Here is a 26442-nt window from a genome sequence, read left to right on the forward strand (position 1 = left end):
ATGGCACAACAAGCATTCAAACTCAGGTTTCTTTTTAAAGCCTAAGTCTACTCACTATATATCACCCTGCCTCCAGGCAAAGCTATGGATAGCATGGGTATTCTATTTCAGGATGCTTCTAAAAGAAACATGGATAAAAAATACTTAAGCAATTGTATTAGTTAGGGTTCTCCAGAGAAACAGAACCAATAAAAGAATACATATGTAGAGAAAATTGGCTCACACAATTGTGGAAGCTCACAAGTCCAAAATCTCCAGAGTGGGTTTGCAGCCCGGAGACCCAGGGGACGACACAATGGTACAGTGCCCGCCTGAAGACAGTCTGCTGGAAAATTCCCTCCTGCTCAGGGATGCTGGTCTTTTTACTCTATTCAGGACTTCAACTAATTCAGTGAAGCCCACCCATAGTATGGAGGGTGATTTGCCATTTTTAGTTCACCAATTGAAATATTAATCTCATTCAAAAAAGCCCCTCCAAGTTGACACATATAACTAATCATTGCAGAGATTTGGGTGAGTCTGTTTTTTAAAACTCAGTTCTCCGGGAAGTAGAATCTGCCAGGTACTAACGTAATTTCCCACATTAATAATTAGCATAAAATAAAAAAAATAAAACACTGAATGTTTTAGAACTAAAGAAACAATAATTGGCAGAACCCACTTGATGGGGCTCATGGCACATTACCATAGGTTAGATGGTGTTGTAACATTTTAAGAGTGAACTGTAGTTCATAAATTCATAGAATATAAATAACTAACAATGTAAATTCAGCTTCTGAGGTTTAGTTTTAAAATCTGCTACCTCAGGGATAGCTACAGTCCATTGAGACTAGCCTTTGTAATGATCATTTTCAAAATTATCATCAATAATAATACTTTACATTTCCTGACTGCCTCTTATGTGTGATAGGCACAGGTTCTGAGTGCTTTCTATGTATTATCTCATTTAATTGTCTTGGCACCAAGAAGAAGGTACTATTCCTATTCTTTTATATCTTTTATGTGCACGAAAACAGTCGCAGAGAGATAAGTAAATTGGCCATCGAGATATAACAAGTAAAGGGTGATCTAGAATCCAAAGAAAAGCATCTGTTCAACATATGTTATGCACAAAGATGATTTGGATAGCAAAGCACACTGCCTGGAAATCTCTCATTATTTGTCAGAGTGTCTGAAGTTGCCACCTTTAAAGATTTTATTTATATATTTTAGAGAGAGGGGACAGGAGGGAGAAAGAAAGGAAAAGAACCATCAGGGACCAAACCTGCAACCCAGGCATGTGCCTTGACCCGGAATCAAACCAGCAATCTCTCACTTTGCGGGATGACGCCCAACCCACTGAGCCACACGGGTCAAGGCTGAAGTTGCCACATTTAGAAGAATCAAAACGTTGGAAGACCAACGTTTTCAACACATAATCAACACAGCACAAATTGTGCATCCAGTGGCCATGTAGGCTTCAAGGAGGATAGAGAGAATAAAAAAAGTGGCCCCCTTATACTGTAGGAGTTTACAGTCTCATAGGAGAGGCTTGAATAGACTCAGGAGGAAGAAATCCTTAATGGCTGAATTGTGTCCATCGGTTTGGTACGTCGCCTCCTTGTTTTAGGGAGTGGACATTCTTGCCATTTTTTAATGAACCATTTCAGTTCTGTCTGAAGACTTGAGTGGGTCAGAGGCAAAGAAAGTGGGTTATTTGGTGGAGTCTTAGGTAAACACATTTATCAGGATGCTTACTAGGACTTGCCGAGTAAAATAAAACATAATAATAATAGCTGTGATTTGATGAGTACTCATTAGCTCCCGGGCCTGGGCTGGTGGAGCCCCAGGAATCAGGCACATTAATTATATTTGACAGTTCCTTACATCCCAGTAGAATGTGAGTTTCATGAAGGCAGGAGCCAATCTACTTTATTGTTGTTGAGTTCCTAGCCCCTGGTAAGAGAGCTGGACATGTGGAGGTACTCAATATTTTTTTTTGAAAAATAAATTAATAAATGCGGGAGTTCACTTATGGTCACTCTTTGCTCTGTTAATATTTGTCTCAAAATGTGGAAGTCAAATCCAGGTGATTTTTTTTATGACCTAAGTAGAAAGAATATGGTTTTCAGAGTTGGAAAGATCTGATTCTATCACATTTTTGCCATTTACTTAAAATGTGAGCAAAATCACCTCACATTTGAACCTCAGTTTCCTTGTCTGATTCTGTAGGATAGCAGGGCAGTAGTTTATAGTTGTCCGATCTTTCCTAATCACCTCCACTCCAACAGAGAGAACAACTAGGTAGTAAAACAAAATGATAACAACAAAAACCCATGCAGACAGCATTTACAATAGAATGACGAGAGAGTATCCTGAAAAACCCCAAAGACAGATGGTGGGAGCAAACATCAGCTGCCATGAAACCCGTGTGGCATCAGCGTTTGCATAGGATAAAGAGAGAGGAAGCACTGGAATGTCTGGTGGTCACGAAAACAGGAGAAGCCCAAGGCAGACATCGGGTGCTCCCCAGGAAACCCTGCGGGCTAATGTGCAGACGGCTGTGGAACTGGGCGGGGATTTGCTCAGTGCAGCAGCAGGTGCGTGTAAAGGTTCACGTGGCTGCACGTGTTCCCTGTTAGCGCTAGCTTCCTCTCTGTCCCTCATCCTTTGCCTGTATCACTCCTATTAATTGTTCAGTTTTAAGCTTAGTTTGCTGCTGTAACAAATGACCTCGGACTCGCTGGCTTAAAACAGTACAATTTTATTACCTTAGAGTCCTGTAGTTTAAAAGTGCCACGCAGGTCTCACTAATTAAAATCAAGACGGCAGCTGGGCTGCGTTCCTTTGTAGATAGGCTCTAGCAGGGGTGTCCGGCCCATGGCCCAGGATGGCTATGCCTGCAGCCCAACACAAAATTGTAATTTATGCTTGAAACCTTTTTCTTTTTGCTCCTCAGCTTTCATTAGTGTTTGTGTATTTAATGTTTGATCCAAGACAACTCTTCCTCTTCCACTGTGGCCCAGAGACACCAAGAGTTTGGACACACCCCTGCTAGAGAATCACTTTTCCTGCCTTTTTCTGCTTCCAGAGGCCACTCACATCCTAGGCTCATGATCCTTTCCTTCCATCCCCAAAGCCAGCAACAGAGGGTTGAGTTTTCTTCACATCACATCACCGCAACGTCGTCTTTTACAGTCAAATCTCTTTGCTTCCCTCTTACATGTTTAGGGACCCTCATGATCACATTAGGCCCCCCTGTTTAATCCGGGATGATCTCCTCCTCAAAATCCCTAATTGAATCATATCTGCAAAGTTCCTTTTCCCATATAAAGTACTATATCCACAGGGTTCCAAGGATTAGGATTCAGATATCGCTTTGGGGCCATCATTCTGCTAACACACCTGAGAGGCATTTCCAGGGTTAGGTACCCCTCTAGTCAGTGCCCCCTGATGCCTGTTGACATATCTCTGGGTGTGTCTACATGGATAAGATGCGGTGTTCCTTAAGGGCCAGTGTGTGCCTTCTTTGGCACTGAGTTCCCAGGATCTAGCATGGTTCTGTCCAACATGAACATAATTTAAGCTACATATGCTATTTTAAATTTTCTAGTGGCCACATTAAAAAAAGTAAAAAAGTGTTGCAATATATTTTAATACTATATTTTATTTAACTCAATATATGCAAAATGTTATTGTAATCAATGTAATTATTAAAGAAATATTTTACATTCATTTCAACTAAATCTTTAAAAATCCAGTATGAATTGTTACACATATGGCACATCTCAGTTAGGACTAGCCACAGTCCAAATGCTCGGTGGCCCCCCGTGACTGGTGGCTGCCACCTGTGACAGCCCAACTGTAGCCCAACCCCTGGCATTCAGAAGCTCTCTGTGTACAGATGTCTAATGCCCGGTGAGTGGACTGATGCGGAGCCAGCAGGTGCCGACTCCTCGAAGAAGTGAGTGCCAGCTTTAGGGTGCTCATGTCCTTGTGGCTTCAGTTTCATTAGGTTTTGTGTAAAAATCAGAAACAAAATCAAACACCACTTCTAATTTGGCAGTGTGCACACTTGGATTAGGCACTGTCGGTCTCCTGTGACAAGAGCACACCCACTGCAGTAAATATTTATTTCCAGCCCTCTTCCTGGGCTGCCATGAGTGGGAGGTAATTAGCTCGTGAGGCGGAAAACACATTTTCACATTGCTGAAGGTTTGCCTTTGCTTTCATGCACAGTTCCTTCAAAATATGATCCTCAAACTGCAATTTGAAAGCTGACCCTACTAACTCTGGCTTCCCAAATCTCTGGGAAGTGACAGAACAGTCTGAATGCAAAGCACTTTTATGATTTTGTGACAGAAAAACAAACACACATCTCTCCTGAAGTGAGACTCCAGACTCTGAGCTTCAGATTGCGGTCTACCAAACAGAGGAGGTTGATGGAAGTCCCAGACTTTTTATTTTTTATCGTCTGGGTTGCTCTTTCAAAAAGCACTGGAATTTCCTTAATGCATGTACACTTTTCCTCCCAAACAGCACATGTACAAAATTCTCTGGGTTGTGCTTATGTTCAGAACACTGCAATTTAGCAGGATATTCAACAATCATTGGAAACAAAATTGTAGCTCTCCCTGCCAACAGATGGACAATAAACAGAGATGACCACATGACCACAGCATTCTGTGTTCTTTTTCTCTCTGTATACCTAGCAACTGGGCAAAGAACTAGTCATATATTAGGTTGCTAAATGGTATTTGAATGAATGAATGAATGAATGAATGAATGCTATGAATTCCCCTCTCTTACTCTCAGATTTTCACAGGGCTGTGAGATTGTGGTTAGGGATCCCTCCTTCGTAGAACACAGGTACAGCAAATTCTCATGAGAGAACACCACATTTTCAGTACAGTCTGTTATAGAAGAGAGGAGAAAATAAAAACAGAACACATGCCCCAAGAGGTGAGGTTGCAGTCTTTTACACAGTCCAAACTTAAGACAAATCTCCAGGTAAACTGGACACTGCCTCAAAGCTGAGGATCACTTTGCATTCCCCAGAGCAGAACTGACAAGGTGTCTGACTGCAGGGAAGGTCCTAGAAGTGGAGTGAGTGTGAAGATGAAACTTCAGTGGTTGAGGCTGTGTCTGTCCACACACTGCATAATCTACTTCTGTGGTTAACATTAATGATTTGCAGCATATTTTATTTCTCCCTAGCTCACCTGAGTGGTTTAATTTATGTAAGCATCCTTTAACCCTTCACTTAAAAAATAGAAAGGAACCTCATTTTGGGGGATCATAGATGGAAAAGTAAAGATAGGAATGGCATTTGTGCCTTGAATGTCCTCACTGTGCTACTCCCAGGCCGAAGTAGAAGGCTGTCCCAGGTCTGAGCGTACTCCCTATTGTGAAGGATGTAGGTTATGGTAGTTATAATGGCAGTGGTTCCTTCTGAAGGGTGGGTGCTCATCTTTATAGTCATGAGAGAAGAGGTTGGTCCTAAGGCATAACTTTTTTTTAAATCCTCACCCAAGGATATATTTATTGATTTTAGAAAGAGAGGAAATGGTGGGGGGAGGGGTGGGGAGAAAATATGGACAACTGTAATTAAACAACAATAAAATAATTTAAATTAAAAAAAAGAAAGAGAGGAAATGAAAGAGAGGTTGGTTCGAGACACATTAATCCATTGTCTCCTGCATGTGCTCTGACAGGTGATTGAACCCTCAATCCTAGGGCATAACCTGAATAGGGAGCCAACAAAAGCAATTGTGAGGCTCAACTCACAGCACCTCACCCCGCCTTCTGTAGCTCCAGCTTCTCACTGCCCTGATCCTCTATGGTTGCCGTCAGGGGAGAGATGCCTTAGGGATGCTTGTGTGTGCATGCCTGGGCTTAATTCTCACTGGCATATTTCCTCTTCAGACCAAGACAGAGGAGAGTTTCTGTTTACTTTTCATTCATGATGTGTTTGAGACACACTCTAAAATTTAAACAGAAGAATGTCCTTGAATCCTCTCTTCTTTTTTCTTGCTGTCTAGCAAGAGTGAGGAATCATTGTGGAGAAAAATGTTCCCACAGTCTCAAATGCATCTTCTTTAAATCCTAACTCTCTAGGTTACATGATAAAAAAAATTACTTGAACACATATGTGCTGCAACACATAAAACTAGAATTGTTGGCCAGGTCATTAAAGCCAGATGGTGGGTAATGAAGATCAGGTTTAGGAACTGGTTGAGGCTGGGAGGTAGTAGATTTTGAAAAGTACTCATGAGTAATCTATTTTAGGGACATGTAGGACCACGAGGTGTAGGCCAAGTTCAGAGTCTAAGCTTTCCAGGCTGCCGTGGGAAAGAACAGGCCAGAAATGGATTTCTATTAAGCTAAATGAAAAGAGTAACCAGAAAGCAGATTTTGGGTAGGAGAAGGCCAGGAAATTGTCCTGGAATCAATAAAAGTGTGTAGAGACAGATAAGACAAAAAGATGAGTCCATTTTCCTGCTTCCTGTTCTGGTTATGTGTGTCCTGGTGAGCATAAGCCAAGATGTTTCGCAGCTACATGCTATAAAATAAAGGGGAAGGCTTGCTAGTAAATAAGTCTTCTTTCTGGCTTTCGGAAACTGACACTTTATTTGTCCAATTTATTTCATTGTAATCATAAAATTGGCTGGTGTTCCATCTACATGAATACTCCAAACTTTTGATAGAAAATTAAATGTTTGGATTGGTAGTTCTGAGGTTGACATTTCAAATATTTTCTCTAAAATAAGAGGCTTCTATAACATCCATTTGATGGTGTTTATCCTGGGCTTATTTTACTCAGTGCTTGACTGTGGTATTATATTTTTACGATTGACAATCACTGTTTTAGTTCAAGTATGTGGCTTAGGAATTGAGAACATCTCTCTCTTATGTCCTAAATGAGTAAAAACAGGAAATGCTTTAATGAGGTAAATTGGCATGGGGAAAGGGGCAAGGAAATACTGTTTCTTGATCACTTAAGGCAAGCCTGGCCCCATGGGACTGGGATCAACAACTTCTAAACAAAAGATTTTGTACGTGTTTGTATTCTTTCAGTAGTTACATTTAATTTTAAAAAAGCTTTGTCAGAGTTGCTGTTTGCAAATATCTTCTCCCATTTTGTAGGTTGCCTCTTTGTTTTATTGCCAGCTTCTTTTGCTGTGCAGAAGCCTTTTAGTTGGATACAGTCCCATTCATTTATGTTTGCCTTTACTTCCCTTGCTTTTGAGGTCAAATTCATAAGATGTTCAAACTGCTACCATTTGCAACAACATGGATGGACCTTGAAAATATTATGCTATGTGAAATAAATCAGTCAGAAAAAGCTAAGAACCAGGTGATTGCACCCACATGTGGGATATGAAACTGCAAGTTGTAGACAGAGGCAACAATGTGGTGGTTCCCAGAGGGAAGGGGGTCCTCGGGTTGGGAGTGAAGGGGGCCTACTATGGTAACAGGAGGTGACTTGACTTTGAGTGGTGGGCACACAGTGCAATATACGGATCTAGTGTCATAGAAATGTACACTGGAAACCTATATGATCCTATTCACAAATGTCATCCCAATAAATTTAATTAAAAAATCAGATGCACAAAATTGGATGACTTAAAATCCCGAGTTTGTGGAAAGTTATCATCCATTTATATCCTTATGTTTATGTATTTTCTTTTCTTTTACTAGTCGTCTGTGGTCCCCAAGTTTATCTCTCTCCATCTTAGACACCCATTCTTGTGCTATTTAACTTAACATAAATGTTATTTTGTTAAATGTCTTATTCTTCTTTCTACATTTTTACATTTAACATTAATACACCATCATTACATATACCATCCTTTGGTTTTAATTTGCTATTGGTAAATATTTTCATACCTGTTTCATACATGTGTTTTTTTCCTTCAAAATACTCCCAGTCATAAAACATAAACACACAAATTTTCACTAAATAACTTCAAACCAGCTTCCATAATGAACACATAATTTGTTCCCAACATGTTGGAAGAGGTTCATTAAAGGTCATTCATTATACTGATAGAAGAGGGTATTCTTTTTCCCCGCTTATATTGAGATATAATTGTCATGTGAGATTGTATAAGTTTCAGGTATACAATAACTTGATACACTTACAATATCTGAAGATGATTACTGCAGTCGAGTTGTTTGCACTTCTACCCCCTCATATACTTCCTATGTTTTGTGTGAGAACATTTAAAGTCTACTCTCTTAGCAGCTTTAAAGTGCATTATACAATATTCTTCCCTGCAGTCACTGGGCTATACATTAGATCCCCACAACTTACTCATCTCATGACTAGAGGATTGCACCCTTTGACTGACAGTTTTCGTTTCCCCCACCTCCCAGCCCCTGGCATTCACTATTCCACTCTCTATTTCTATGAGTTTGACTTTTTAAGCTTCTGCATATAAGCAATTTCAGTATTTGTCTTTCTGTGACTTATGTGACTTAGTATAATGCCCTTAGTTTCTTTCATCTTGTTGTAAATGTCAGGGTTTCCTCCTTTCTCTTGGCTGGATAATATTCCACTGTGTGTATATCTCTTTTTCTATATCTCTTATATGTATCTTTTATAGTATCTTCTTTATTCATTCATCTGTAGTCAAGCACCTAGTTGTTTCCATATCTTGGCTACTGTGAATAACATGGTGCAATGAACAGGGGTACAGATACTGCTTTGAGATACTGAGTTGATATTTTCAAATCTATACCCAGGAGTGGGATTGGGTCATGTGATAGTTCTATATTTAATTATCTGAGGAACCTCCATACTGTCCCCCATAATGGTTGTACCAATCTACATTACCACTAAGAGCATATAGAGTTCCTTTTTCTTTACATCCTCACCAACATTTCTGTCTTGTCTTTTTCATAGTAGCCATTTTTTAATGGTGTGAAATGATATCTCATTGTGGTTTTGACTTACATCTTCCTGATGAGTAGTGATGTTTAGCAGCTTTCATGTACCTGTTGACTATTTATGTCTTCTTCAGAAAAATCTCTATTCAGTTCCTCTTACTATTTTTTTTGGATTGTTTTTCTGTTGTTGTGGTGGTTATTTTTGTTTTTGCTATTGAGATTTACAAGTTCCTTATATATTCTGGATAAAAACCCTGTGTCAGATGGTTTGCAAATATTTTCTCCCATTCCTCAGGTTGCTTTTTGATTTTGTTGATTGTTTCTTTTGTTGTGCAGAAATTTTTAAGTTTGATGAAGTTCCATTTATTTACTTTTGCCTTTGTTGCTTTTGCTTTTGATGTCATATCCCAAAACTGTTGTCAAGACAGATGTCAAGGAGCTTTTTTCCCTGCTTTTCTTGCAGATGTTTTATAGTTTCAGGTCTTATGTTTAAGTCCTACATCTATTTTGAGTTAATTTTGTGGATGGTGTAAAATGAGAGTTCAATTTCTATCTTTGGCATGTGGATATCCAGTTTTCCCAAAACAACTTGTTGAAAATAATGTCCTTTCCATTGAATATTCTTGGCTCTTTGTCAACTAAGTTGAACATATGTGTGTGAGTTTATTTCTGGGATGTTGATTCTATTCCATTGGGATGTGTGTGTGTGTGTGTGTGTGTGTCTAATTTTACACTAGTACACACTGTTTAGATTACTACAGTTTTGTGATATATGTAGTTTGGAATGTAAAGTGTGATGCCTCCAGATTTATTCTTATTTCTCAAGATTGCTTTGTTTATTCATGTTATTTTTAGGTTCCATATGCATTTTAGGATTGGTTTTTCTATTTATCTCAATAATGTCTTTGAAAATTTTATAAGGATTGTATTAAATTTATAAATGGTTTTGTGTAGTCTAGGAATAAGGAATAGCTTTCCATTTATGTTTCTCTTCTTTAATTTCTTTTATCAAAGTCCTATAATTTTCAATGTACAGATCTTTTACCTCCTTGGCTACATTTATTTTGAAGTATATTATTATTTTTGATGCTATTGTGAATGCAATTATTTTCTTTATAGATAGTTTGTATTTAATGTATAGAAATGCAATTGATTTCTCTATGTTTATTTTTTTATGGTGCAATTTCACTAAATTTGTTTGTTACTTCTCACGGTGTCTTTTGGGGGGGTGGGACTTTGGGATTTTCTATGTATAAATGGATCATGTCAATGGTAAGCAGACAATTTTACTTCTTCCTTTCCAATTTGGATGTCCCTCCCTCTCCTTTTTCCTCTCCCTCCCCCTCCTCTCTCTTCCTCCCCTTCCCTCTTCCTCTTCCTATCGAATTGTTCTGGCTAGGACTGTCACTACTGTGTTGAGTAGGAGGAGTGTTGAGAATGGGTACCTTTGTCTTAGTCCCTGAGTTTGTGGAATGCTAACACATATCCATGTATACCAGTCCTTTTATTTATTTTATTTACTTTTACTAATCATCCCTGATCCCAAATTTCAACATTTTGCAGTCCTCATAGAAATAAGTGATTCAGATAAGAATCATCAAAGGATGTTAAAACCAGTGAGTGAAAATTTGTTAAGGAGTGGATTATAAACAAACCCCCCAAATCTCTCTGTAAAATACTTAGTAACTGAAAAACGGAAAGATAGTACCTTTACAGTAGGGAATCTTAACCGAGTAATGAAAGTTAACATCACCAGGACTGGGACACAACGTCACATGTCCCCTGACATGATGTGCTGAAAAGGACATAATGTCACTTCTGCGCTGTTCCTGCCCAAAACTCATAAGCTAAATGAAATCATAAGGAAACCTCAGATAAGCCTTTCAGAGGCACATTCTACCAAACAACTGGCCTGTATTCTTAATGTCATGGTAATGAAAGACAAAGAAGGCTGAGGGACTTCTGATTAGACACACACACCAACTGAATGCAACCCATGATTCAGAATCAGGAAAAAAACTAAAACATTTTGCAATAAAAGACATTATTGGGAAAATTAGTGAAGTTGGAATACAAACTATAGGTTAGATAATAATATTGCACTTGTGTTAATATCCTGATTTTGTTCATTATGCAGCAGTTTTATAAAAGAATACTCTGATTCTTAGGAAACACATACTGAAGTATTTAAAGGTAAAGGGGCACCATGTTTGGAATTTACTCTTAAAATGCTCAGAAAAATAATATGCATAAAGCAAAAATAGTTACCCAGTAACAACTGTGGTGTCTGGGTGTAATGTATATGTGAGTTTTTTGTACTCCACTTGCAACTTTTCTATGAATTTGAAATTATTGCAAAATAGAAAGCTAAGTAAAACAAAGAATCAATGATCAGGCAAGAAGTCATTAAAACATGTTGATCCATCTAAATAGTTGTTATTAATAAATAATAACCATCTTTGAAGTTAAGAACAAGTAGAGACTAAAGTACTAGAGAGTATTACATAGCTTATATAACAGCAATGATTTTATAGGCAGTGAACAGTACATTTAAAGAATACATAAAGTAATACTTAGCAGAATTACAAGAAGAAATGAATAGAACTACTAAGGAGAAGATTTCAGAAACTGAGAGACCAAGACAACTAAAGGCTATACAAGTTTCAAATAACACAATTATCAAGTTTTATTTGGTATGTACAAATATACAGAAACTTGCATACAACATATAAAAATTCACATTCTTCTCAAGCAAAAATGAAGCAGCTTTTAAAAAATGACTACTTCTAGGCAACAAAAGAAGTCTCAACAAATCCTAAAGAATATTTTACCAACCACACTTTTAGCCACAATGTAATAAATCAGAAATTGATTTTTAAATATGGTCAAAGTAATGACTTATATGTCCCCAAATAAATTAGAAATTTAGGAAAAAAACAATTCTAAATCCTGAACACAGGAAGTTAAAGTGAAAAGTTTAATGGGAATTATAAAATATTTAGCATGAACTATAAATGAGAAAATGGCTAAAGTGAGAATGTAGCTAAAAGGATATCTGGGGAAAAACTTGGTAAAATTAATAACATATATTCAGAAACAAGAAAGATTGAACATTAATAAACTAAGTATTCAACTCAAGTAGCCTGAGAATAACAAAATATTCTCAAGGAAAGCAGGAAGTGTAAAAAAGCAGGAGATGAAATTCATGAGAACGTGGGAAGGACTGGGAAACCTGGGACTGAAGCCATGTTTATCCAGCCGAAAGGTGAGGATGTGTGTTCCAGGAAACATCCGTTTCATTCAGTAATAATCTGGAAGAGGTATTTCCTGTGTTGGACCAGATATTGAACTTTGTTGGCAACTTCCAAGCAAGGGCACTGAGACTTTTCCCTTGGGGAGATCTTCTGAGAGAATTTTAAACTTTGGTGTCATTCCCAGGTCAGAGCCTTGGAAAACCTGCCTTCTCACCCCTCTGCTAGCGTGCTATTGCTGGCATAGGGGAGAAAAAAATTTCCTTCTACCCTTGTAGGTTCTTTGGCTGGTCTAATAACCAGATTAACATAAGACAGATTAGCAGGAGAAAAGCAAGTTTAATTTTGTATGTGCATCAGCCCTATAAAAATATGAGCCCAAAGGGAGTCAGGCAATTAAGGTTTGTATGTAACCCTGAACCAGGGGATGGGATTGGGGTCTGGGGCTTCAGAGGGCAGGAGGGCGATTCGCAGGATGCTGAGAAGAGCTGATGCTTGGTAATTACATGTTTGTCCTGCCATGCAAACAGGTCTTTCATATAAGCATTATCTCTGGTAATAACTTTCTCTCTGAGCCAGGCCCCTATCTACAGTCTTTTAGGTTGTTAAGGGAATGGTAAATGTTCTTCTTGAGTGTGCTGGGCCTTAATTCCCTTCAGCTCAAAGTAATCCACACGCCAAAGTGGCATATTCTGCGCCCCCTCACTGGGAAAATGTTATCAATCATTCATTATTTCCCACAGGTGTCTTGAGTCTGGACTCTGATATAATAGCAAATCTCTTACTGTCTCTGAAGAATTCTTTCTCAAAATGTACCATTCTTTTTTCTCCAAATGTGTGTCTGTGTGTACCTGACCAATCATAATGTGAAACCTGTATGTTTTGTCATCAGAGTCCAAAAATAACCTTTGACCTCAGAATTCGCAATTCACAAGCTATCTTATGACAAATATACTTCTTTTAAAATAGGAAATATTTGGAATTTGTATTATGATTCAAACTGCATCTGCCTTTTCATCTGAGGGTATTATCTTGATAAAAAACATTTGGTTTCAAAAGTAAAACTTTTTTAGAATTGGATTTCTCTATAATTTCAGTGACTGAGAGAATGCATCAAACCAGATATTATGTTCAAATCAGTTATTACATTTTATAGATAGCCTTTTGTGTACATAAGGAAGGAATAAATCAACTAAATCAATATATGTTTATTTACCATGGCTATGTTTTCACACTTTTCAGAAATGTATTATCTAGCACTGCCGCCTAATATACCCAGAGAATATTGTTTCCCTCTGTGTTTTCTGATATAATCTGGAAAAATAAAAACCAGAAGCAAACAGAATTCTGTCATTCTATTTTTTTTTGGAAGCAAGACAGTTGTTATTTGGCTTGGGAGAAAATAAAGGAAGCATTTCTGATTTGGAAAGTTTCCCAGACTTAAAAATAATATTTGACAGTGTGAAGAGCAGAGCCTGTGTGGCATCCTTTGTGTATGGGAGGCATAAATCTGTTTATTTGCAGTCATTTTTTTCTCTCTTTAGATAGTCAAATCAGCCCCATTCATGTGTGAAGATAATTGCAGGGACATTGAACACCAATGAAAAAAGCACCACATTTTAACAGTAAGCTGTTAGGAATGAACTGTTTGAGAGAATCAATATGATATAGTGGTGAGTTCAGCCTCTGAATCACACACACCTGGCTTTGAATTCATCTGACCTTACTTTTCATATCTCCAAAAAAAGAATGATAGTAGTATCCGAGTGATTAGTCTGTTGTGAGAATTAAATGAAACTAAACTCTATAAGGCTCATAGCTCTGTGCCTGGCCCACAGTGAATCCTTTCCTGCACCTCCAAGGAAACCCCTAGCATAGACATACAACAACAACAAAGAAAAACAGAGAATCACTCACGGTTCACAGGAAGCATCCAGTATTTGGGAATTACTGATGAGTATGCAAATAGAGAAAAGAAAGACAACGAAGCCAGCCCTGGAGGTGACAAAGGGAGCGAGGTGTCTGGCTTTAGGATAAAAGTACTGTCAATGAAAGGAAAAATTAGAAGGAAATCAGGGCTGTGTAGGTACAACGGAGCTTTGGGGATGCCTATGGTCAAAGACAGGCTGTTGTCATGCAGGACACTATGTTCATGTGAATGAAGCCTCCCTTCTTGCCCTGACATGCAAGGCCTCCACCTGTAGCTCTAGTTAACCTCCACAGTGTTAGCACCTAAGCTCTCTGCAAACTGGACCTTCCTGAAAAGATCCTGCACTTTCTGGCCTCTGTGGCTTTGTTCCTGCTGTGCCATCTGGTTTGCTTCTTCTTTTCTTTTTCTCTTCTTCAAAATTTTAACCATACTCCCTATTCCATCTAAAGCCCCCTTCTCCTTCCCAGATTCCAACAAGATTGAATTCTTCCTCCTGTTCATATTTTGACCTCCCCTTAGCACTATTTGTGTACTTCTTTTGTAGCACCTTCATCAGTCACCTTGATTATAGTTCTTGCAACTGTCTCATTACACCTTCTAAATTTGTAAGCAACTTGAGGGCAGAGACAGCCTGATTCATTTTTATGTCCCCCTTGCATGGAACATGGTAGGCACTAAATAGGTGGTTGTTGATGGATAGGACAGTCAGATCGTAGACATATTTCCAGCATGGCATTTTTTATGATCACATAATGGTAAAAATTGCACCAAATATTCATTAAGCATCTCCTGTGTACCAGGCATTATGCTAGGTTCTGTGAACAAGATTGAGCTGATTCTGTCTACTCTATGTTTTACAGGCTGATGAGGAAAACATTTCAGGCAATTCATTAGAATTGCAGTGAGTATTAGGAAAGAGGTAGAAAGAGAAAGGCTCTAACTAAATAGCTCATTTCTTAGAAAGGAGGAAGCTTTAGTTAATACTAAAAAAGTTAAGTGGATTAGTTAGCAAATTCTGAAACTGTACTTGTGACTGATTTAGGTGTGAAATTGCAATATATTATGAGCCGTAGTTGCTGCTCTGTGCTTCAGCAGTAAGAGGTGGCCTATAAATTCAGATTCATTAATAAAGGAGGTAGGTTGAGCAGTCAGGAGCATTAGCTGGCTGAAACAATGCACTAATGCAGCGTGAAATATACTGAGGTCGGCCATTTATTGTCCCCTCGGCTGCCATAAAGTTATTGTTGAATTATTGGCTGTAGCAAAGATGGCAAAGTGATATAGAGGCATAATATCTATTATATACAAATACAAGCATATATTCTTGGAATATATGGATAGATGCTTCCATTTTATCTTATTCCATTAATTTACCTTGGTGTTAGGATGTAGGACTTAAAGCACCGTAAATCATTGGAATCATTTCAGGGCACTTACCTTAGAGCAATGTTTTCTCTTGGGCTTAAAACTATTCTGATTACTCCCCATAATTTCTAGAAAAACACTTAACCAGGTGTTCCATATTCTCTTGAGAGTCATCTTTCTAAAAGTAGATGGCAGAAAAAAAAATGACTTTGAATAATAGAACGATATATCAGGATTTTAATACATAATTCCTCTGAATGAAGATATAATTTGGCCTGCAAACAATAAAGGCTGTTTGAATTTTCTTTCTACTTTACCCAAATTTATATCAAACTGCAAAAACTTGGGAACATTTGTGGGTGGTATGAGAGTTGCGTTTTTTTTGTTGTTGTTTGTTTGTTTTGGTAGAAGTTAAAGAGGGAGTGAATAACCAGCTAGAATGCCAGCCAAGTCACTGGCTTGCCTTACCTGGGGGAAAACTATTAACACTCCTTCATATTCCCATTTTTTAAGTTTCCAATAGAATGATGAAAGCACTGTGCTTACTTTGAACAGGCCATTGAGTACAGCATAAAATGAGGAAGATTTGTGTTCTAATTCCACTGCTTATGAGCTGTGTAATTTGGAGTAACTTGAGGAACCACCCAAGGCCTCAGTTTCCTTGTCTGTAAAACACAAATTATAATATTGCCTTCTTGATCAAGCTGTGAGAATTTAAATGTGTGAATGCATAAAATGCTTAGCATAAAGCCTGATGTACAGTAAATTCTCAACAAATGACAGTAGTTATAACTCTTCATTGTATCTTGATTAATCTCCACCTCTCCTAGGATGTGCATGAATAATACCCATTTCAATGAAGAGCAGAGAGAACCCACACTCTGTTCCCTGGAGTTCTTGAAGCAGTGAAATCACTAAAAAGAATAGGTATAGTGATCTGGATTCTTTTGGTTGTAAGTGACAGAAACACAGTTAAATCTCCTTACAGCCAAAATGGGATTTATTGGAAGGGGTATGTGTGAGGCAAATGACATCTGTTGCCTGTTATTAAGCACAGAAGTCCAAATACTTCTGCCCGTTGTCTCCTGGTACCAGAGTCACCAAGGAAAACACAATAGTCAAACACTGGATAGAAAGGTACCTTACTCACATAGAGAAGAGGCAGAGCAAGATCAGCTCCAATAGTGGGCGACAGTCCCCCATGGCCAACAAGTTTCTCCTAGCCAAAGCAGGGCAACTGGCCTGATGCATTCCTCTCATGTTCAAGTGGAAGGACCCCACTCTCTCCCCACAGGGGGTAGGTGCCATACGGGGGTTGGCCAGCTGACACGTAACACACATGCTTAAGCAGAACAAAAGGGTACATGCACAATGAGTTTGAAACAGGGCAAGTTATTCCCATAGAAGATGGTAAGTCCAGCACAGGCTTTGGGACCGTTTATCTCTTGTTAAGAAAGTGTTCCAGGCCCAGCGCCCATATGTGGTGAAGTAGGGGTGGAAAAACTGCCTGGATAAATCTGCATTTTCCAACAGTATGAATAGCTGTGGAACTGAAGAAAGTAGCATGGAAATAACTTACATCAGCACATGAAACTTGGGTCTTGAAAACCAGCAGTTAATATCTCTGCCTGCTTCTCATCTCTGCTTATTGACCTCATTTTCTCTTCTTATCCAATGAACTTTTCCTTACAGCACAGATCATGGCTGCTAGCAAATCCTGAGGCCACATTCTGCAGCTTGGCAACCAGTAATGAAACAGCATCTCTTTCTCCCTCAGCTTCTACTTGAAAAATTCTGGGGAAGGACTGGAACTGGTCAGGTGTCCTTTCCTTGGACAGCTCACTGTGCTCAGGCATTGGCCTACTACGAATGGCCTGCCCTGGGCTACCTCTGGGACCTGAAGCTGGTGTGCTGTGTACATGCTGGGAGGAGTGGCGGGCCGGGGTTGAAAGTAGACTCTCTACAGCACAGATACGACCATGTAGGGAAGAAATCTTAGAGACAATTTTTTTTTCAAATAGTTCATTTTATAGACAAGAAAATGGGACCTAGAGACAACCAAAGGTTGTTCAGGGTTACCCGGGTGTGACCCTCCTGAGGAAGTGTTCTCTTGTGGCTGGAAGGAGCCTTATCTTCCTTTGGTCATGGGTGGAAAGTATGGTCACTCAAAGGGACTCAGACTGCTTTGTAAGTGCCCGCCAGGACTCAGGTAGGCTTTCTTAGCTGGACTAAATATTTGAAGAGGGAGATAGAGCACAAGAGGGCAGGCAAGGTCACTGAGTTTACAGTTTGCATCCCGTCACTGTCACCCCTTGGCACTGTCAGTCCCTTCAAACCTCAGTGGGACACAGACACCCTCATCAGATTTGCTTCTGAGGACAAACTGTGTGAACACAGGCTTGAGAAGCGTCATCGGCCAGCATAGCTGGCTCAGGCATGACTAAGTGGTAGCTGAGAACAGTTTCTCAAATTCTGCATCAGAGAGGAAACGGTTCTAATGTTGCCTCTGAGCTTCACTTTCTGTGTTCTAGGTCCCTACAGGATTCTGCTCAGGATGTGAGTGGCCCGTCTTATCTCCTAACTGGTTATCAGTTCCCCCACTGGGGAATGCTAGGGGGTGTTTCAGGGCTGTGCTGGGAGCATGGGAGCTACACAATAAAGATTAGTTTTTAGGTTTGGCAATTAAAAATATGACTTACAATTAAGACAAACACCCAAATATTGTGGAATGAAATTTAAATAGTATTTCAATGTTTATAGTGAATCAGGAGATTTTAAAATTATTTTGATTTTGTTGTCAGTGTCCTGACCTTGTGTTCCTGATTCCTCAGGGGTGATCTTTCATCCTTGTTAACTGTTAGGAGTACCTTAAATGAAAATATGTCTCTTTTGTCATTTCTTACTTTGTGTATTATTCACTCTACCTTTTAAAAATTGGGTTAGCTAGTGTTTTATATATTTTATACATTTTGTTTATATATATTTTCAAGCCTTTTATCACAGCAGTGTTTCCTTGAATTATAGTTAATTTTTTTAATCCTCACCCTAGGATATGTTTATTGATTTCAGAGGAAGAGGGAGAGAGACAGAGAGAGAAGAGAAGAAAGATATATCGATCAGCTGCCTCCCATTTGTGCCTCAGTTGGGGATCAAACTAGTAACCCAGGCATGTGCCCTGACTGGGGATTCAACCCACCTTTCGGTGCGTGAGATGATGCTCCAACCAACTGAGCCACCTTGCGAGGGCTCCTTGAGTTATAGTTTTACATATCTGTTTGTTCCATTGCTCTGGTTTTTTTTTCTGGGGACTCCAATAAAATGTGTACTACATTTCCCTGTCTGGCTTCTTTATCATTTTTTTCTTTTTTTTAATCTTTTTATTTTCTAGAAGTTTTTTACTTCCTTTAATTTTCCTGTGTCATTTTTCTTTTTACCTCTTTTTATACTTTAATTCCTTTCTGTGCTTTTAATCGTGCTTATTTTCTTTTGTGTTTGTGGTTTTGTATTTCTTCTAATGTAGTCACTATCTCTTAAATGTCAATTTTCTCTAATCTGTATTTTACCTTCAGTAAGCATTCCTTCACATCTTTCTGTTCCCCCCATAACTCTTTGAGGTGTTAGACCATATCCTTTTTCTTTCTTCCTTTTTTTAGTTGGGTATAATTGACATGTAACATTATATTAGTTTCAGATGTACAATGTAATGATTTCACATCTCTCTTTTCTTTTGCATGTTTAGGTGGGATGGGTTTTCCTGGGCTGACGTAGGGGGATCCTATGGAAGGACAATAGGTCGGGGTGTTTCACCGCTTCTTATCGTGAGGTTCCCTCTTCTATTGCTATGTTGCAAGACTCCAGAGGTGGCTCTCTCGGTGGCCACATCTCTGTCTCTCACAGTTAAATCTGGCTCAAAAACTTGTGCTGCCTCAGCCTGTGCTCCTTGCCTCTACGGCATGACACTTACACATTCTATGTGATTTGGGGACTTGTGGGGACCTGTGTCCTGGGTCTACCCTTAGCACTCGAAGCCTTTCTGTCCTTCACCTTCAGTGTTGTCTATCCTGCTCAACTTGGCTATTGTTTCCGGTAATCTTTCCTTTAGCGTGAGAACTTGTCGCTCTGAAAGGGAGCATTTTATGTATATGCATATTTCTGATTCTCCTAAGGCCGCAGAGCAGCAAAACCTTGTTTGATTTTTTTCCATGTTCATGAACAGCATACCTGGCACTCACTTAAAGCCTCTGAGACTTTTTCCCAATTTTGCTACAGTCTCAGATCCTTCAACAGGGTTCTGCTCAGAGTAATGCTTCATTTGGGATCTTTTTGGTTGTGTTTCTGCATCTTGCTGGTTATGTTGTTGTCGTCCCTTTTCACTTTCTGCCATTTCTGCCACTCCCATCTTCCTTTTGTGTAGCGCCTGCTGCCTGTGGGGAGGCTGGACAGCCGCCGCCGCACTGCGCTGCTCCTACACCTCCCCTACGCCTGGCGGTGTGTATGTGCTATTGATTGACTTAGAAAAAACTATCTTGTTAGTCCTGTTAGGGTTTAAAGAAGAGTTTAGGGAGATAAAAAAAGAAACAATATTTCTGACAATGTTACCAGAAATTCTAACCTAGAATAATATAATTAGCATTGATTTCAAAAAGCATTGATTTCAGAAACATTTAAAGTTGTTTCTGTGGAGATACCAAAAGACACTTTATAAGGACCAAAAAAAAGCAGGTTCATTTCAATTAATTTCATGTGATTTATCTGTTCATAGTAAAATGTAGACTCACTAACCATTTAAATCTGCCTATTTATCTACATATGAATCTAATTTTAAACTTGGAGTTTGTGTTTAGTAAGGCATTTTTCTGGGTTATGCATGCATTATGAGTAGTCACCCAAAATGCTACACCTTGAGTCTGTAATTATATTATTCCCCATGTTCCTCACCCCATTGCACTCAATGAGAAGGAGGTTTCCACGTTATACACTCATAGCATCCTGTACCTTTCATTTCTGACACCGATCATGAATTGTAATTATATAATAACTTGTATGCTATATTAGTTTCTTAGGGCTGCCATAACAAATCATGCCAACCTTGGTGGCCTAAAATAAGAGGAATTTATTCTCACACAGTTATGGAGGCTAGAGGCCAGAAAACACTACGGCGGCAGGCTACATTCTCCCCAGAGGCCCTGTGAGCGGTCTGCTCCCTGCTCCTGTGTTTCTGGTGGCTGCAGGCAATCCTTTGTGTTCTTTGGCTGGTGGCTGTCTCCTTGCAGTCTCTGCCTCCCCTTTCCATCTCCTTCTCTCTGTGTATCTAATCTCTCTCTGCTTTTCTCTTCAGGATACATGCGATTGCATTTAGGGTTGGCCCAAATAATTCAGGGTAACTTCTTTCTCTCAAGATCTTTAACTTAATCTGACTTTTGCCAGATGAGGTAATAATCACAGACTTTAGAGACTGGGACATGGACATCTCCTTGGGGCCACCATTTAGCTCACTTCAATACCAATCCTCCTACTAAATGCCCAGCTCTTTTGGTTTCTAAGTTCCATAATCATGTCCCTTTCTCTTTTGGTCTGTCCCTAGTTCCTAGTACTGCACCTGATTTGTAGTGATTAATAAATAAATTGCTGTGGAATCAATCAATCAATCAATCAATCCATGAATTCCGTATAATTGCATCTCCACGTTTTGAGTTAGTCTGCGGCCTTAACCTCAAGCAATCTGTTTTACCTGTAATTGAATGGAGAAGTATCTTATGAATTCTAAAGGACCAAACCAACATTTGTATAAAGATATAGTATGATGCATGGACTAGCTCTGTTTCAATTGCTTTAAGTGCTTTCTAGAATTCTGGAATCATTTTTTTTTTTCATTTTATCATACTTGAGAGTTCTGTGAGTTGTACCATGTGCTCTGCTTCTTACATGACATATAGCAACTATCTTAGTGTCTTATTGTCATCCATTTTTCTTGTATGTTCAGCTTGGTGGAGTTGTATTAATACAATTGCTTCAGGGCTGATGGATTGATTATCTTAGCGGCCAGCTCATTTTACCACTTGTTCAGAATTTCTTTTAAAACTAATGTGTACACTGTCTACTTTTAATAAAATTTTGAAATAACTTCTGTAGTTGATTTGAACAAGAAAGACAATAAAAATATTTTTAAAAATACCATAAATAAAATATAAAAAAGAGAAGTATGGTAGCCACTCAGGATCAGATAATTATTGTAATTATATTCTAAGTCAAGCAGTGATATCACTGTTGATTGAAAAATAAAGAAACATTATTTAATTAATAAATTAAAGAAAAAAGAGTATAAGTTCATTACAAGATATAAAGATTTTTCTGATTCTGGGATCTAGGTGGAAAAATTAAGTGTATACATTGCACCTTCAAACTGTCTTTTGTTACTAATCAGATTTAACTCACCCCACTCTACTCCCTATGTTCTTTCTGAAGCTACTTTCAGCTGAAAATTTCTTTGTGGCCTTTTGGATATATATAGGAATCATGAGGAGAATGAATGACACGCAGTAGTAAGGTACATTAGGACATTTCTCTAAATACATTATGCTTCTAAATAGTGTACATTTAAATAACCAAAGTCAGGGTTTTTTTTTTTTTTTGCATAACCAAGACTAAAGAATCCTTCAAGATGTTTGGGATTTGATATACTCACTTCACTATTGGTAGGAATAACTACACTATACCACAATGCTACAACATGCATACGTAGCTGGCAGATGTTAATATTGAATGAGTAAGTCACTGAAGAGAAGAGGGCATTTAGAGCTAAAATGCAGCCCTACTTTCCTTCTATATTTCATATAATTTCAGGGGATCAGAAGTCAGGTATAATTCCCCAGTCCCCATTCCCTACCTCTGCTCTGCTCGTAAGCTTATCTCTACCACACACAGTCTGTCTTGGCTCCTTTGTGTGTTAGTGGAGGTCTTTCTTCTCTTTCCCAAGAACAATTCTTTCACCTTGTTAGGAATCATGTCGTTTGGATGTCACAAGGAACTGGTTTCTACCCACCATGTGCTGCCTTATAATTTCAACTCCTCTGTTAGCTCTCTTCTTTCTCTATGTAAACATGCTCCTGTGTATTTCATTTTGATAAATACAAATGTAAAAAATCTCACAAACCTATAGCCCTTTCACAATTAAATTTTTAAAAAGTAATCTTATGTTCCTGGTTTCATTCATTCACTTCCTCATTTACTCACTTGTTACTCAACAAACATTGATTGACCCTTAACTATTAGAATATAGTAATGGCCAAGACACCCCATAAGAGTCATATACTCAAAGAGATAACAGTATAGTAGAATAGAAGTTCAACTAAACACCAATTGTAACACAAAGTAACATGAGCTTTTGATAGATGTAAGATAATATATTATAGGCTCTTTGTTATTCCTTCATCAACAGGTGGAGGTATTTCCCCTCCCCTTTGATACAGGCTAGACTTAGTGAGTTGCTTGACCAATAGAACATAGTGGAAATGATGTTCAGGGCTTTCAGCCTAGGTCTTAATAAACAGAAGGGGTATAGAACAGGTTCCCCCAAAATACAGCACTTGGGTATGAAGACTATTTACAGATAAAGGCAATCAAGACCCGGAAAACTCATAAAAAACTCTTCCTCCTTAATTGCCTAGAAGAAATATAAATTTCCTCATTTGTGAGAAACTTCTGCAGTTAGAAGGGGAATTTACATTGGAAAAGGGGCCTGTACCAGGAAGAGAACTATTACCAGAGTTAACTTTTTACCTGGGAAATTTATCTGAATAATAGGGCAACATTTATTTTCTAAGCATCTCCTCTCACCCTCCTATGAATGGCCCTCCTCCCCTTTGTAGCCCCAGACCCTTATCCGCTTCCTTAGCTCAGGGTGTTATATAAGCCTCAATTGCCTGCCTGCTTTTTGAGTCTCATATCCTTGCGGGGCTTCCTTACAGATGTAATTATATTTGTTTTTTCTCCTGTTACTTTGTTTTATATCATTTCAGTTGTTAGACGAGTCACAGAACCTAGGAGGGTAGAAGGAAAAATTTTCCTCCCCTACAAAATCTTGCAGCCTCGGCTGAATTTCTTAGAATGTTGTTTCTGGTGGTGTTCCTTCTCAGATCGCAGCCGCCGTGCAGTAAGAAACCCACATCAGTTGGAAGAACTGATTGACAGCTATAGTTGAGCTTTCAGCTGCTAGAGAGCAACTTCCAGCCAAGTTAATTGCATCATTCTGGAGAGCCTCCCAGTCAAGTCTTCAGATGGCCCTAGCCCCAGCTGCTCTAAGACTGCAACAATGTGACAAATCCCAAGAAAATGCTGCCCAGTGAATCCAGAGAATTCCCAGAACTGTAAGAGATAATAAGAAATTAGGTTTTTGCCACTCTATTTTGTGATGGTTTGTTATACCGCAATAACTAGACAGCTGGCTATGTGGAATAGTACCTATCCCAGGCTTGCTGGGGAGAATTAGGGCAGGCTTCCCAAGGGGATGTGATCCAGTGCCACTTTGTGCCCTTGAGAATTCAAGTGGACAAAAGTGTGATCCATGTTTGCCATGAGCTTGTACACTGACACCATGGTCAAAAGCTCACGGGTTTGTAAAGAATGACGAAGCCAATAATAACATGCACCTGTGGACCAGTTGCTGCCTTTCCCCAATTGATATCCCTGGGATTATAAATAAATAAGTAGATAAACAAATAAATACTAAATTGGCATGTTTTTAAAAAAATCATTACATATTCCCATACATTTAGGAAACACTATGTTAATCAAAGTAAAACAAATTGGTTTGGAGGAGAACTCAGAATTTTTAACATGTTGAAGTTCTTTGTAAATCTCTGAGTGGAAATTAACTAATAAATTCCTTTTTCCTCACATACTAACTATTCCATGGTATGTCAGGTGGGAAATACTATTCTATTGTGTTTCCACATTTCAGTAAAACTTAAGGAGAAAGTAAGAGACTAAGAGACAATGGCTTTGCTGTCTTCCTTTCTCAGAGAGGTAGTGTGGCATACCAGAAAGTATACTGGTTCTAGGAATTAGACTAATCTTGCTTTGCCATTTTAACTACTCATTTGACATTAAATTTCTTCCCTTTTCTAAAGCACAGATTTTTTAAATCATAAAAGGCAGGCTCTTGATCTGGATTTTTTTTTGGGGGGCGGAATATAGATTCCACATAGTCCCTAGGTCCATGAACCCCCTTGACATCATATGTACAATAATGGATTTTCTTGGGGAAAGATCTATAGATTCTGTGAGATTCTCAAAGGGATCTCTGACCCCAAATAGGGCAAGAACAACTAGACTAGATTATTTCTAAGCCTCTCCCAGATGAATAATAATTCAGTACTACTTCAAAAAAGAAAAGTCTTTATTCGATTTTTATCCTATTAGTTAATTTTAAAACCATATACTTACACTAGTTTAAATTAATGGTTCAATGAAAGAAATAGTTTATTATTTTCTTCAAAAGATTAAAAAAAGCTAAAATTCATTTTTTTCCTTCACACTGGAATACTCCCAAGAGATTTATAGAGTAACAGAAAGCCCAGGGCTCAAATAATTATCTAAATGAGTGCAGAATTGATCTTGAACTCTCAAATCAGAATTCAAGTTGTATTGAAAATGCTTTGAAAATGATTATACTTTTGAGTTTTTAATTGATTTCATTTTAGGTCTTGTTTAAGGAGACTGCTAAGTTGAGAGTAAAGAATTTTTCATACTAAAAAAACATTCACAGTGTAGCTGGAAAGTGAAAAATTGAGCAATGATATATATGTATAAGAACTAGCTTAAACTATAAACATTTATTTTAATTACACATAAGACAAGAATGATTTCTTCTTCAGAGGCTCAAACTATTTAATTGGATTGGTTGTCCTGATTAAATTAATCAGATGAATAAATGTTTGCTCTCTACCTCACTCTTCCATGACAATGACTTTGACATAGATATTTTTACAGATATTTTCTTTAAATGTTTACAAAATAATCTATGTTAGCTGGTGGAGAAATATTTCTCTATTAAAATTGAATTTTTGCATTTCTGAGGCTGTGACCTGAAGAGTTATTTCTGATGGCTTCTGGCTATTACTTCTTTGGTATCACACGGACGAACCAGTGAACGTTGTCTGGATATCCATGTACCAGACAGCATTGTGGATTGGGGTGCATTCCTGGCACTACTGTTTGTCACTTCTTGTTCAGGTCTTTTACTCGTTTCTTGATCTCCATGTTCCATTCTCCTTCATGGTTTATATGGTTGGGTGAGAAATGGACCCATATCTCTTCGTGAAAGGCATACTTTCACATCCCAGGGCATCCTACCCCTTAGTCATCTTATTTTAGGAGCCTGAGAAACCCTGGTTTTTAGAAAGGAAGTGAATCATCAGCACCCTGCTGGTGGTGCTGGTGCCAGTGTTGTGTGGCCAGAAGTACATGGTCCCATCCCAGGAGCCTGAGAAGCAGGACTGGCCATCTAAAGAGCTTACTTTACCCTGACAAATGAAGGGTGGGGATTCCTCAGCAGTGTTGGGGGATCACATAATTGGTTATATTATGGGATAACTTCTACATGATAGGGGTTTTATCCTGCTGGTGGGAGAAAATCATATTTAGAAATGGGGGAGCAGGCAGTGATGATCTGGGTCACTCAGCAGCTGAGTGATCTAGATCAGGCTGAGATCTAAAAGGATTCTTGAACAGTCAGCCACTCAGCCACATTAATGGCAAGGGAAGTTTGATTCTCAGAAGAAGACAGAGTTGAATGGTTTCTTTCAATACTACTTAAAATTCACCTCAATAAAGCTTATCCTGAACATACCATTTAAAGTCAGACCAAAAGACACTCCTGATCTGTTCTTGCTGGCTCTACTCTCTCTTTCCCCTATCCCTTACCTTTCCTATAAATTGTAACTTATTAATGACTTAGTTTTAATTTTTGTCACCATACATCTCTCCATTAGAATGTAAGTTCCACACAGGTAGAGATCTTTGTTC

The sequence above is a fragment of the Phyllostomus hastatus genome, unplaced genomic scaffold, assembly GCF_019186645.2.
Source record: "Phyllostomus hastatus isolate PE091 unplaced genomic scaffold, TTU_PhHast_1.1 phas_scaffold_1066, whole genome shotgun sequence".
Classification (NCBI taxonomy): domain Eukaryota; kingdom Metazoa; phylum Chordata; class Mammalia; order Chiroptera; family Phyllostomidae; genus Phyllostomus; species Phyllostomus hastatus.